Raw genomic sequence first — 14,113 nt, 5'->3', positions numbered from 1 at the left:
TGCGGTATTTAATCTCCACTGTTTGTTTTGTGTGTTTTACGGTATTTACTCTGTTGTTTAGTGTGTTATATGTTATTTACTCTGCGTTGCTTCCTGTACTTTACTGTATTTACTGTCCGCTGTTTTCTGTTTTACGGTATAAAATCTCCCTTGGTTAGTGTGCTTTACAGTATTTACACTGTTTAATCTGTTATTCGGCGTTTACTCTGTTATTTACTCTATTTTACGGTATTCACACTCCATTTGTTCCCGATGCTATATGGTAATTACTCTCCGTTGTTTAGTGTTTTATATGGTAGTTATTCTCCAATGTTTCTGATGTTACACTGCAATCACTCTGCACTGTTTAATGCGTTATATGGTAGTCACTCTCCATTGATTAGTGTGTTATATGATATTTACTCTTCATTGTTTCACATGTTTTACTGTATTCAGTCTGCACTGTTTAGTGTGTCATATGATATTTACTCTCCATTGTTTCACATGCTTTCCTGTATTCAATCTTCACAGTTTAGTTTGTTACATGATATTTACTCTTCATTGTTTCACATGTTTTACTGAATTCACTCTGCACTGTTTAGTGTGTGATATGATATTTACTCTCCATTGTTTCACGTGCTTTCCTGTATTCACTGCACAGTTTAGTTTGTTACATGATATTTACTCTTCATTTTTTCACGTGCTTTCCTGCATTCACTCTGCACTGTTTAGTGTGTTATATGATATTTACTCTTCATTGTTTGACATGATTTCCTGTATTCACTCTGCACTGTTTAGTGTGTTATATGATATTTACTCTTCATTGTTTCACGTGCTTTCCTGTATTCACTCTGCACAGTTTAGTGTGTTATATGATATTTACTCTTCATTGTTTGACATGATTTCCTGTATTCACTCTGCACTGTTTAGTGTGTTATATGATATTTACTCTTCATTGTTTCACATGATTTCCTGTATTCACTCTGCACTGTTTAGTGTGTTATATGATATTTACTCTTCATTGTTTCACGTGCTTTCCTGGATTCACTCTGCACAGTTTAGTGTCTAATATGATATTTACTCTTCATTGTTTGACATGATTTCCTGTATTCACTCTGCACTGTTTAGTGTGTTATATGATATTTACTCTTCATTGTTTCACATGCTTTCCTGTATTCACTCTGCACAGTTTAGTGTGTTATATGATATTTACTCTTCATTGTTTCACAGGCTTTCCAGTATTCACTCTGCACTGTTTAGTGTGTTACATGATATTTACTCTTCATTGTTTCACAGGCTTTCCTGTATTCACTCTGCACAGTTTAGTGTTTTATATGATATTGACTCTTCATTGTTTCACGTGCTTTCCTGTATTCACTCTGCACTGTTTAGTGTGTTATATGATATTTACTCTGATTTGTTTCACATGCTTTCCTGTATTCACTCTGCACAGTTTAGTTTGTTATATGATATTTACTCTTCATTGTTTCACATGCTTTCCTGTATTCACTCTGCACTGTTTAGTGTGTTATATGATATTTACTCTTCATTGTTTGACATGATTTCCTGTATTCACTCTGCACTGTTTAGTGTGTTATATGATATTTACTCTTCATTGTTTGACATGATTTCCTGTATTCACTCTGCACTGTTTAGTGTGTTATATGATATTTACTCTTCATTGTTTCACGTGCTTTCCTGTATTCACTCTGCACAGTTTAGTGTGTTATATGATATTTACTCTTCATTGTTTGACATGATTTCCTGTATTCACTCTGCACTGTTTAGTGTGTTATATGATATTTACTCTTCATTGTTTCACATGCTTTCCTGTATTCACTCTGCACAGTTTAGTGTGTTATATGATATTTACTCTTCATTGTTTCACAGGCTTTCCAGTATTCACTCTGCACTGTTTAGTGTGTTACATGATATTTACTCTTCATTGTTTCACAGGCTTTCCTGTATTCACTCTGCACAGTTTAGTGTTTTATATGATATTGACTCTTCATTGTTTCACGTGCTTTCCTGTATTCACTCTGCACTGTTTAGTGTGTTATATGATATTTACTCTCCATTGTTTCACATGCTTTCCTGTATTCACTCTGCACAGTTTAGTTTGTTATATGATATTTACTCTTCATTGTTTCACATGCTTTCCTGTATTCACTCTGCACTGTTTAGTGTGTTATATGATATTTACTCTTCATTGTTTCACATGCTTTCCTGTATTCACTCTTCACAGTTTAGTTTGTTATATGATATTTACTCTTCATTGTTTCACATGCTTTCCTGTATTCACTCTGCACAGTTTAGTGTGTTATATGATATTTACTCTTCATTGTTTCACATGCTTTCCTGTATTCACTCTGCACAGTTTAGTTTGTTATATGATATTTACTCTTCATTGTTTCACATGATTTCCTGTATTCACTCTGCACTGTTTAGTGTGTTATATGATATTTACTCTTCATTGTTTCACATGCTTTCCTGTATTCACTCTGCACTGTTTAGTGTGTTACATGATATTTACTCTCCATTGTTTCACAGGCTTTGCTGTATTCACTCTGCACAGTTTAGTGTGTTACATGATATTTACTCTACATTGTTTCACATGCTGTCCAGTATTCACTCTGCACTGTTTAGTGTGTTATATGATATTTACTCTTCATTGTTTCACATGCTTTCCTGTATTCACTCTGCACTGTTTAATTTGTTACATGATATTTACTCTTCATTGTTTCACATGCTTTCCAGTATTCACTCTTCACTGTTCAGTGTGTTATATGATATTTACTCTTCATTGTTTCACATGCTTTCCTGTATTCACTCTTCACTGTTTAGTGTGTTATATGATATTTACTCTCCATTGTTTCACATGCTTTCCTGTATTCACTCTTCACTGTTTAGTGTGTTATATGATATTTACTCTTCATTGTTTCACATGCTTTCCTGTATTCACTCTTCACTGTTTAGTGTGTTATATGATATTTACTCTCCATTGTTTCACATGCTTTCCTGTATTCACTCTTCGCTGTTTAGTGTGTTATATGATATTTACTCTCCATTGTTTCACATGCTTTCCTGTATTCACTCTTCACTGTTTAGTGTGTTATATGATATTTACTCTTCATTGTTTCACATGCTTTCCTGTATTCACTCTTCACTGTTTAGTGTGTTATATGATATTTACTCTCCATTGTTTCACATGCTTTCCAGTATTCACTCTTCACTGTTTAGTGTGTTACATGATATTTACTCTTCATTGTTTCACATGCTTTCCTGTATTCACTCTTCACTGTTTAGTGTGTTACATGATATTTACTCTTCATTGTTTCACATGCTTTCCTGTATTCACTCTTCACAGTTTAGTGTGTTATATGATATTTACTCTCCATTGTTTCACATGCTTTCCTGTATTCACTCTTCACAGTTTAGTGTGTTTTATGATATTTACTCTCCATTGTTTCACATGCTTTCCTGTATTCACTCTTCACAGTTTAGTGTGTTATATGATATTTACTCTTCATTGTTTCACATGCTTTCCTGTATTCACTCTTCACTGTTTAGTGTGTTATATGATATTTACTCTCCATTGTTTCACATGCTTTCCTGTATTCACTCTTCACTGTTTAGTGTGTTATATGATATTTACTTTCCATTGTTTCACATGCTTTCCTGTATTCACTCTTCACAGTTTAGTTTGTTACATGATATTTACTCTTCATTGTTTCACATGCTTTCCTGTATTCACTCTGCACTGTTTAGTATGTTACATGATATTTACTCTCCATTGTTTCACATGCTTTCCTGTATTCACTCTTCACTGTTTAGTGTGTTATATGATATTTACTCTCCATTGTTTCACATGCTTTCCTGTATTCACTCTTCACAGTTTAGTGTGTTATATGATATTTTCTCTCCATTGATTCACATGCTTTCCTGTATTCACTCTGCACTGTTTAGTGTGTTATATGATATTTACTCTTCATTGTTTCACATGCTTTCCTGTATTCACTCTGCACTGTTTAGTGAGTTATATGATATTTACTCTCCATTGTTTCACATGCTTTCCTGTATTCACTCTGCACTGTTTAGTGTGTTATATGATATTTACTCTTCATTGTTTCACGTGCTTTCCTGTATTCACTCTGCACAGTTTAGTGTGTTATATGATATTTACTCTTCATTGTTTGACATGATTTCCTGTATTCACTCTGCACTGTTTAGTGTGTTATATGATATTTACTCTTCATTGTTTCACATGATTTCCTGTATTCACTCTGCACTGTTTAGTGTGTTATATGATATTTACTCTTCATTGTTTCACGTGCTTTCCTGGATTCACTCTGCACAGTTTAGTGTCTAATATGATATTTACTCTTCATTGTTTGACATGATTTCCTGTATTCACTCTGCACTGTTTAGTGTGTTATATGATATTTACTCTTCATTGTTTCACATGCTTTCCTGTATTCACTCTGCACAGTTTAGTGTGTTATATGATATTTACTCTTCATTGTTTCACAGGCTTTCCAGTATTCACTCTGCACTGTTTAGTGTGTTACATGATATTTACTCTTCATTGTTTCACAGGCTTTCCTGTATTCACTCTGCACAGTTTAGTGTTTTATATGATATTGACTCTTCATTGTTTCACGTGCTTTCCTGTATTCACTCTGCACTGTTTAGTGTGTTATATGATATTTACTCTCCATTGTTTCACATGCTTTCCTGTATTCACTCTGCACAGTTTAGTTTGTTATATGATATTTACTCTTCATTGTTTCACATGCTTTCCTGTATTCACTCTGCACTGTTTAGTGTGTTATATGATATTTACTCTTCATTGTTTGACATGATTTCCTGTATTCACTCTGCACTGTTTAGTGTGTTATATGATATTTACTCTTCATTGTTTGACATGATTTCCTGTATTCACTCTGCACTGTTTAGTGTGTTATATGATATTTACTCTTCATTGTTTCACGTGCTTTCCTGTATTCACTCTGCACAGTTTAGTGTGTTATATGATATTTACTCTTCATTGTTTGACATGATTTCCTGTATTCACTCTGCACTGTTTAGTGTGTTATATGATATTTACTCTTCATTGTTTCACATGCTTTCCTGTATTCACTCTGCACAGTTTAGTGTGTTATATGATATTTACTCTTCATTGTTTCACAGGCTTTCCAGTATTCACTCTGCACTGTTTAGTGTGTTACATGATATTTACTCTTCATTGTTTCACAGGCTTTCCTGTATTCACTCTGCACAGTTTAGTGTTTTATATGATATTGACTCTTCATTGTTTCACGTGCTTTCCTGTATTCACTCTGCACTGTTTAGTGTGTTATATGATATTTACTCTCCATTGTTTCACATGCTTTCCTGTATTCACTCTGCACAGTTTAGTTTGTTATATGATATTTACTCTTCATTGTTTCACATGCTTTCCTGTATTCACTCTGCACTGTTTAGTGTGTTATATGATATTTACTCTTCATTGTTTCACATGCTTTCCTGTATTCACTCTTCACAGTTTAGTTTGTTATATGATATTTACTCTTCATTGTTTCACATGCTTTCCTGTATTCACTCTGCACAGTTTAGTGTGTTATATGATATTTACTCTTCATTGTTTCACATGCTTTCCTGTATTCACTCTGCACAGTTTAGTTTGTTATATGATATTTACTCTTCATTGTTTCACATGATTTCCTGTATTCACTCTGCACTGTTTAGTGTGTTATATGATATTTACTCTTCATTGTTTCACATGCTTTCCTGTATTCACTCTGCACTGTTTAGTGTGTTACATGATATTTACTCTCCATTGTTTCACAGGCTTTGCTGTATTCACTCTGCACAGTTTAGTGTGTTACATGATATTTACTCTACATTGTTTCACATGCTGTCCAGTATTCACTCTGCACTGTTTAGTGTGTTATATGATATTTACTCTTCATTGTTTCACATGCTTTCCTGTATTCACTCTGCACTGTTTAATTTGTTACATGATATTTACTCTTCATTGTTTCACATGCTTTCCAGTATTCACTCTTCACTGTTCAGTGTGTTATATGATATTTACTCTTCATTGTTTCACATGCTTTCCTGTATTCACTCTTCACTGTTTAGTGTGTTATATGATATTTACTCTCCATTGTTTCACATGCTTTCCTGTATTCACTCTTCACTGTTTAGTGTGTTATATGATATTTACTCTTCATTGTTTCACATGCTTTCCTGTATTCACTCTTCACTGTTTAGTGTGTTATATGATATTTACTCTCCATTGTTTCACATGCTTTCCTGTATTCACTCTTCGCTGTTTAGTGTGTTATATGATATTTACTCTCCATTGTTTCACATGCTTTCCTGTATTCACTCTTCACTGTTTAGTGTGTTATATGATATTTACTCTTCATTGTTTCACATGCTTTCCTGTATTCACTCTTCACTGTTTAGTGTGTTATATGATATTTACTCTCCATTGTTTCACATGCTTTCCAGTATTCACTCTTCACTGTTTAGTGTGTTACATGATATTTACTCTTCATTGTTTCACATGCTTTCCTGTATTCACTCTTCACTGTTTAGTGTGTTACATGATATTTACTCTTCATTGTTTCACATGCTTTCCTGTATTCACTCTTCACAGTTTAGTGTGTTATATGATATTTACTCTCCATTGTTTCACATGCTTTCCTGTATTCACTCTTCACAGTTTAGTGTGTTTTATGATATTTACTCTCCATTGTTTCACATGCTTTCCTGTATTCACTCTTCACAGTTTAGTGTGTTATATGATATTTACTCTTCATTGTTTCACATGCTTTCCTGTATTCACTCTTCACTGTTTAGTGTGTTATATGATATTTACTCTCCATTGTTTCACATGCTTTCCTGTATTCACTCTTCACTGTTTAGTGTGTTATATGATATTTACTTTCCATTGTTTCACATGCTTTCCTGTATTCACTCTTCACAGTTTAGTTTGTTACATGATATTTACTCTTCATTGTTTCACATGCTTTCCTGTATTCACTCTGCACTGTTTAGTATGTTACATGATATTTACTCTCCATTGTTTCACATGCTTTCCTGTATTCACTCTGCACTGTTTAGTGTGTTATATGATATTTACTCTTCATTGTTTCACATGCTTTCCTGTATTCACTCTGCACTGTTTAGTGAGTTATATGATATTTACTCTCCATTGTTTCACATGCTTTCCTGTATTCACTCTGCACTGTTTAGTGTGTTATATGATATTTACTCTTCATTGTTTCACATGCTTTCCTGTATTCACTCTTCACAGTTTAGTGTGTTATATGATATTTACTCTTCATTGTTTCACATGATTTCCTGTATTCACTCTTCACTGTTTAGTGTGTTATATGATATTTACTCTTCATTGTTTCACATGCTTTCCTGTATTCACTCTGCACTGTTTAGTGTGTTATGTGATATTTACTCTCCATTGTTTCACATGCTTTCCTGTATTCACTCTTCACAGTTTAGTTTGTTACATGATATTTACTCTTCATTGTTTCACATGCTTTCCTGTATTCACTCTGCACTGTTTAGTGTGTTATATGATATTTACTCTTCATTGTTTCACATGCTTTCCTGTATTCACTCTTCACAGTTTAGTGTGTTATGTGATATTTACTCTTCATTGTTTCACATGCTTTGCTGTATTCACTCTTCACAGTTTAGTTTGTTATGTGATATTTACTCTTCATTGTTTCACATGCTTTCCTGTATTCACTCTTCACAGTTTAGTTTGTTGTGTGATAGATACTCTTCATTGTTTCACATGCTTTCCTGTATTCACTCTTCACAGTTTAGTTTGTTATATGATATTTACTCTTCATTGTTTCACATGCTTTGCTGTATTCACTCTTCACAGTTTAGTTTGTTATGTGATATTTACTCTTCATTGTTTCACATGCTTTCCTGTATTCACTCTTCACTGTTTAGTGTGTTATATGATATTTACTCTTCATTGTTTCACATGCTTTCCTGTATTCACTCTGCACTGTTTAGTGTGTTACATGATATTTACTCTCCATTGTTTCACAGGCTTTGCTGTATTCACTCTGCACAGTTTAGTGTGTTACATGATATTTACTCTACATTGTTTCACATGCTGTCCAGTATTCACTCTGCACTGTTTAGTGTGTTATATGATATTTACTCTTCATTGTTTCACATGCTTTCCTGTATTCACTCTGCACTGTTTAGTTTGTTACATGATATTTACTCTTCATTGTTTCACATGCTTTCCTGTATTCACTCTTCACTGTTCAGTGTGTTATATGATATTTACTCTTCATTGTTTCACATGCTTTCCTGTATTCACTCTTCACTGTTTAGTGTGTTATATGATATTTACTCTCCATTGTTTCACATGCTTTCCTGTATTCACTCTTCACTGTTTAGTGTGTTATATGATATTTACTCTTCATTGTTTCACATGCTTTCCTGTATTCACTCTTCACTGTTTAGTGTGTTATATGATATTTACTCTCCATTGTTTCACATGCTTTCCTGTATTCACTCTTCGCTGTTTAGTGTGTTATATGATATTTACTCTCCATTGTTTCACATGCTTTCCTGTATTCACTCTTCACTGTTTAGTGTGTTATATGATATTTACTCTTCATTGTTTCACATGCTTTCCTGTATTCACTCTTCACTGTTTAGTGTGTTATATGATATTTACTCTCCATTGTTTCACATGCTTTCCAGTATTCACTCTTCACTGTTTAGTGTGTTACATGATATTTACTCTTCATTGTTTCACATGCTTTCCTGTATTCACTCTTCACTGTTTAGTCTGTTATATGATATTTACTCTCCATTGTTTCACATGCTTTCCAGTATTCACTCTTCACTGTTTAGTGTGTTATATGATATTTACTCTCCATTGTTTCACATGCTTTCCTGTATTCACTCTGCACTGTTTAGTGTGTTATATGATATTTACTCTTCATTGTTTCACATGCTTTCCTGTATTCACTCTTCACTGTTTAGTGTGTTATATGATATTTACTCTCCATTGTTTCACATGCTTTCCTGTATTCACTCTGCACTGTTTAGTGTGTTATATGATATTTACTCTCCATTGTTTCACAGGTTTTCCTGTATTCACTCTTCACAGTTTAGTGTGTTATATGATATTTACTCTCCATTGTTTCACATGCTTTCCTGTATTCACTCTTCACAGTTTAGTGTGTTTTATGATATTTACTCTCCATTGTTTCACATGCTTTCCTGTATTCACTCTTCACAGTTTAGTGTGTTATATGATATTTACTCTTCATTGTTTCACATGCTTTCCTGTATTCACTCTTCACTGTTTAGTGTGTTATATGATATTTACTCTCCATTGTTTCACATGCTTTCCTGTATTCACTCTGCACTGTTTAGTGTGTTACATGATATTTACTTTCCATTGTTTCACATGCTTTCCTGTATTCACTCTTCACAGTTTAGTTTGTTACATGATATTTACTCTTCATTGTTTCACATGCTTTCCTGTATTCACTCTGCACTGTTTAGTATGTTACATGATATTTACTCTCCATTGTTTCACATGCTTTCCTGTATTCACTCTTCACTGTTTAGTGTGTTATATGATATTTACTCTCCATTGTTTCACATGCTTTCCTGTATTCACTCTTCACAGTTTAGTGTGTTATATGATATTTTCTCTCCATTGATTCACATGCTTTCCTGTATTCACTCTGCACTGTTTAGTGTGTTATATGATATTTACTCTTCATTGTTTCACATGCTTTCCTGTATTCACTCTGCACTGTTTAGTGTGTTATATGATATTTACTCTCCATTGTTTCACATGCTTTCCTGTATTCACTCTGCACTGTTTAGTGTGTTATATGATATTTACTCTTCATTGTTTCACATGCTTTCCTGTATTCACTCTTCACAGTTTAGTGTGTTATATGATATTTACTCTTCATTGTTTCACATGCTTTCCTGTATTCACTCTGCACTGTTTAGTGTGTTATATGATATTTACTCTTCATTGTTTCACATGCTTTCCTGTATTCACTCTGCAGTGTTTAGTGTGTTATGTGATATTTACTCTCCATTGTTTCACATGCTTTCCTGTATTCACTCTTCACAGTTTAGTTTGTTACATGATATTTACTCTTCATTGTTTCACATGCTTTCCTGTATTCACTCTGCACTGTTTAGTGTGTTATATGATATTTACTCTTCATTGTTTCACATGCTTTCCTGTATTCACTCTTCACAGTTTAGTGTGTTATGTGATATTTACTCTTCATTGTTTCACATGCTTTGCTGTATTCACTCTTCACAGTTTAGTTTGTTATGTGATATTTACTCTTCATTGTTTCACATGCTTTCCTGTATTCACTCTTCACAGTTTAGTTTGTTATGTGATAGTTACTCTTCATTGTTTCACATGCTTTCCTGTATTCACTCTTCACAGTTTAGTTTGTTATATGATATTTACTCTTCATTGTTTCACATGCTTTGCTGTATTCTCTCTTCACAGTTTAGTTTGTTATGTGATATTTACTCTTCATTGTTTCACATGCTTTCCTGTTTTCACTCTTCACTGTTTAGTGTGTTATATGATATTTACTCTTCATTGTTTCACATGCTTTCCTGTATTCACTCTTCACTGTTTAGTGTGTTATATGATATTTACTCTTCATTGTTTCACATGCTTTCCTGTATTCACTCTTCACTGTTTAGTGTGTTATATGATATTTACTCTTCATGGTTTCACATGCTTTCCTGTATTCACTCTTCACTGTTTAGTGTGTTATATGATATTTACTCTTCATTGTTTCACATGCTTTGCTGTATTCACTCTGCACTGTTTAGTGTGTTATATGATATTTACTCTTCATTGTTTCACAGGCTTTGCTGTATTCACTCTGCACTGTTTAGTGTGTTATATGATATTTACTCTTCATTGTTTCACATGCTTTCCAGTATTCACTCTTCACAGTTTAGTTTGTTATGTGATATTTACTCTTCATTGTTTCACATGCTTTCCTGTATTCACTCTTCACTGTTTAGTGTGTTATATGATATTTACTCTTCATTGTTTCACATGCTTTGCTGTATTCACTCTGCACTGTTTAGTTTGTTACATGATATTTACTCTTCATTGTTTCACATGCTTCCCTGTAGTCACTCTGCACTGTTTAGTTTGTTACATGATATTTACTCTTCATTGTTTCACATGCTTTCCAGTATTCACTCTTCACAGTTTAGTTTGTTATGTGATATTTACTCTTCATTGTTTCACATGCTTTCCTGTATTCACTCTGCACTGTTTAGTGTGTTATGTGATATTTACTCTTCATTGTTTCACATGCTTTCCAGTATTCACTCTTCACAGTTTAGTTTGTTATGTGATATTTACTCTTCATTGTTTCACATGCTTTCCTGTATTCACTCTGCACTGTTTAGTGTGTTATATGATATTTACTCTCCATTGTTTCACATGCTTTCCTGTATTCACTCTTCACAGTTTAGTTTGTTATGTGATATTTACTCTTCATTGTTTCACATGCTTTGCTGTATTCACTCTTCACTGTTTAGTGTGTTATATGATATTTACTCTTCATTGTTTCACATGCTTTCCTGTATTCACTCTTCACTGTTTAGTGTGTTAGATGATATTTACTCTTCATTGTTTCACATGCTTTCCAGTATTCACTCTTCACAGTTTAGTTTGTTATGTGATATTTACTCTTCATTGTTTCACATGCTTTGCTGTATTCACTCTTCACTGTTTAGTGTGTTATATGATATTTACTCTTCATTGTTTCACATGCTTTCCTGTATTCACTCTGCACTGTTTAGTGTGTTATATGATATTTACTCTCCATTGTTTCACATGCTTTCCTGTATTCACTCTTCACAGTTTAGTTTGTTATGTGATATTTACTCTTCATTGTTTCACATGCTTTGCTGTATTCACTCTTCACTGTTTAGTGTGTTATATGATATTTACTCTTCATTGTTTCACATGCTTTCCTGTATTCACTCTTCACTGTTTAGTGTGTTATATGATATTTACTCTTCATTGTTTCACATGCTTTCCAGTATTCACTCTTCACTGTTTAGTGTGTTATATGATATTTACTCTTCATTGTTTCACATGCTTTCCTGTCTTCACTCTTCACTGTTTAGTGTGTTATATGATATTTACTCTTCATTGTTTCACATGCTTTCCTGTATTCACTCTGCACTGTTTAGTGTGTTATATGATATTTACTCTTCATTGCTTCACATGCTTTCGTGTATTCACTCTTCACAGTTTAGTTTGTTACGTGATATTTACTCTTCATTGTTTCACATGCTTTCCTGTATTCACTCTTCACAGTTTAGTTTGTTATGTGATATTTACTCTTCATTGTTTCACATGCTTTCCTGTATTCACTCTGCACTGTTTAGTTTGTGACATGATATTGACTCTTCATTGTTTCACATGCTTTGCTGTATTCACTCTGCACTGTTTAGTTTGTTATATGATATTTACTCTTCATTGTTTCACAGGCTTTGCTGTATTCACTCTGCACTGTTTAGTGTGTTACATGATATTTACTCTCCATTGTTTCACAGGCTTTGCTGTATTCACTCTGCACTGTTTAGTGTGTTACATGATATTTACTCTCCATTGTTTCACAGGCTTTGCTGTATTCACTCTGCACTGTTTAGTGTGTTATGTGATATTTACTCTTCATTGTTTCACATGCTTTCCTGTATTCACTCTGCACTGTTTAGTTTGTGACATGATATTTACTCTTCATTGTTTCACATCCTTTCCTGTATTCACTCTGCACTGTTTAGTTTGTTATATGATATTTACTCTTCATTGTTTCACAGGCTTTGCTGTATTCACTCTGCACTGTTTAGTGTGTTACATGATATTTACTCTCCATTGTTTCACAGGCTTTGCTGTATTCACTCTGCACTGTTTAGTGTGTTATGTGATATTTACTCTTCATTGTTTCACATGCTTTCCTGTATTCACTCTGCAATGTTTAGTGTGTTACTTCATATTTACTCTTCATTGTTTCACATGCTTTCCTGTATTCACTCTGCACTGTTTAGTTTGTTATATGATATTTACTCTCCATTGTTTCACATGCTTTCCTGTATTCACTCTGCACTGTTTAGTGTGTTATATGATATTTACTCTCCATTGTTTCACATGCTTTCCTGTATTCACTCTGCACTGTTTAGTGTGTTACATGATATTTACTCTTCACTGTTTCACATGCTTTCCTGTATTCACTCTGCACTGTTTAGTGTGTTACATGATATTTACTCTTCATTGTTTCACATGCTTTCCTGTATTCACTCTGCACTGTTTAGTGTGTTACATGATATTTACTCTTCATTGTTTCACATGCTTTCCTGTATTCACTCTGCACTGTTTAGTGTGTTACATGATATTTACTCTCCATTGTTTCACAGGCTTTGCTGTATTCACTCTGCACTGTTTAGTGTGTTCCATGATATTTACTCTCCATTGTTTCACAGGCTTTGCTGTATTCACTCTGCACTGTTTAGTGTGTTATGTGATATTTACTCTTCATTGTTTCACATGCTTTCCTGTATTCACTCTGCACTGTTTAGTTTGTGACATGATATTTACTCTTCATGGTTTCACATGCTTTCCTGTATTCACTCTGCACTGTTTAGTTTGTTATATGATATTTACTCTTCATTGTTTCACAGGCTTTGCTGTATTCACTCTGCACTGTTTAGTGTGTTACATGATATTTACTCTCCATTGTTTCACATGCTTTCCTGTATTCACTCTGCACTGTTTAGTGTGTTATATGATATTTACTCTTCATTGTTTCACATGCTTCCCTGTAGTCACTCTGCACTGTTTAGTTTGTTACATGATATTTACTCTTCATTGTTTCACATGCTTTCCAGTATTCACTCTTCACAGTTTAGTTTGTTATGTGATATTTACTCTTCATTGTTTCACATGCTTTCCTGTATTCACTCTGCACTGTTTAGTGTGTTATATGATATTTACTCTTCATTGTTTCACATGCTTTCCAGTATTCACTCTTCACAGTTTAGTTTG

The sequence above is a fragment of the Heterodontus francisci genome, chromosome 7 (assembly GCF_036365525.1).
Source record: "Heterodontus francisci isolate sHetFra1 chromosome 7, sHetFra1.hap1, whole genome shotgun sequence".
Taxonomy (NCBI): domain Eukaryota; kingdom Metazoa; phylum Chordata; class Chondrichthyes; order Heterodontiformes; family Heterodontidae; genus Heterodontus; species Heterodontus francisci.
This window is presented reverse-complemented; position numbering follows the sequence as displayed.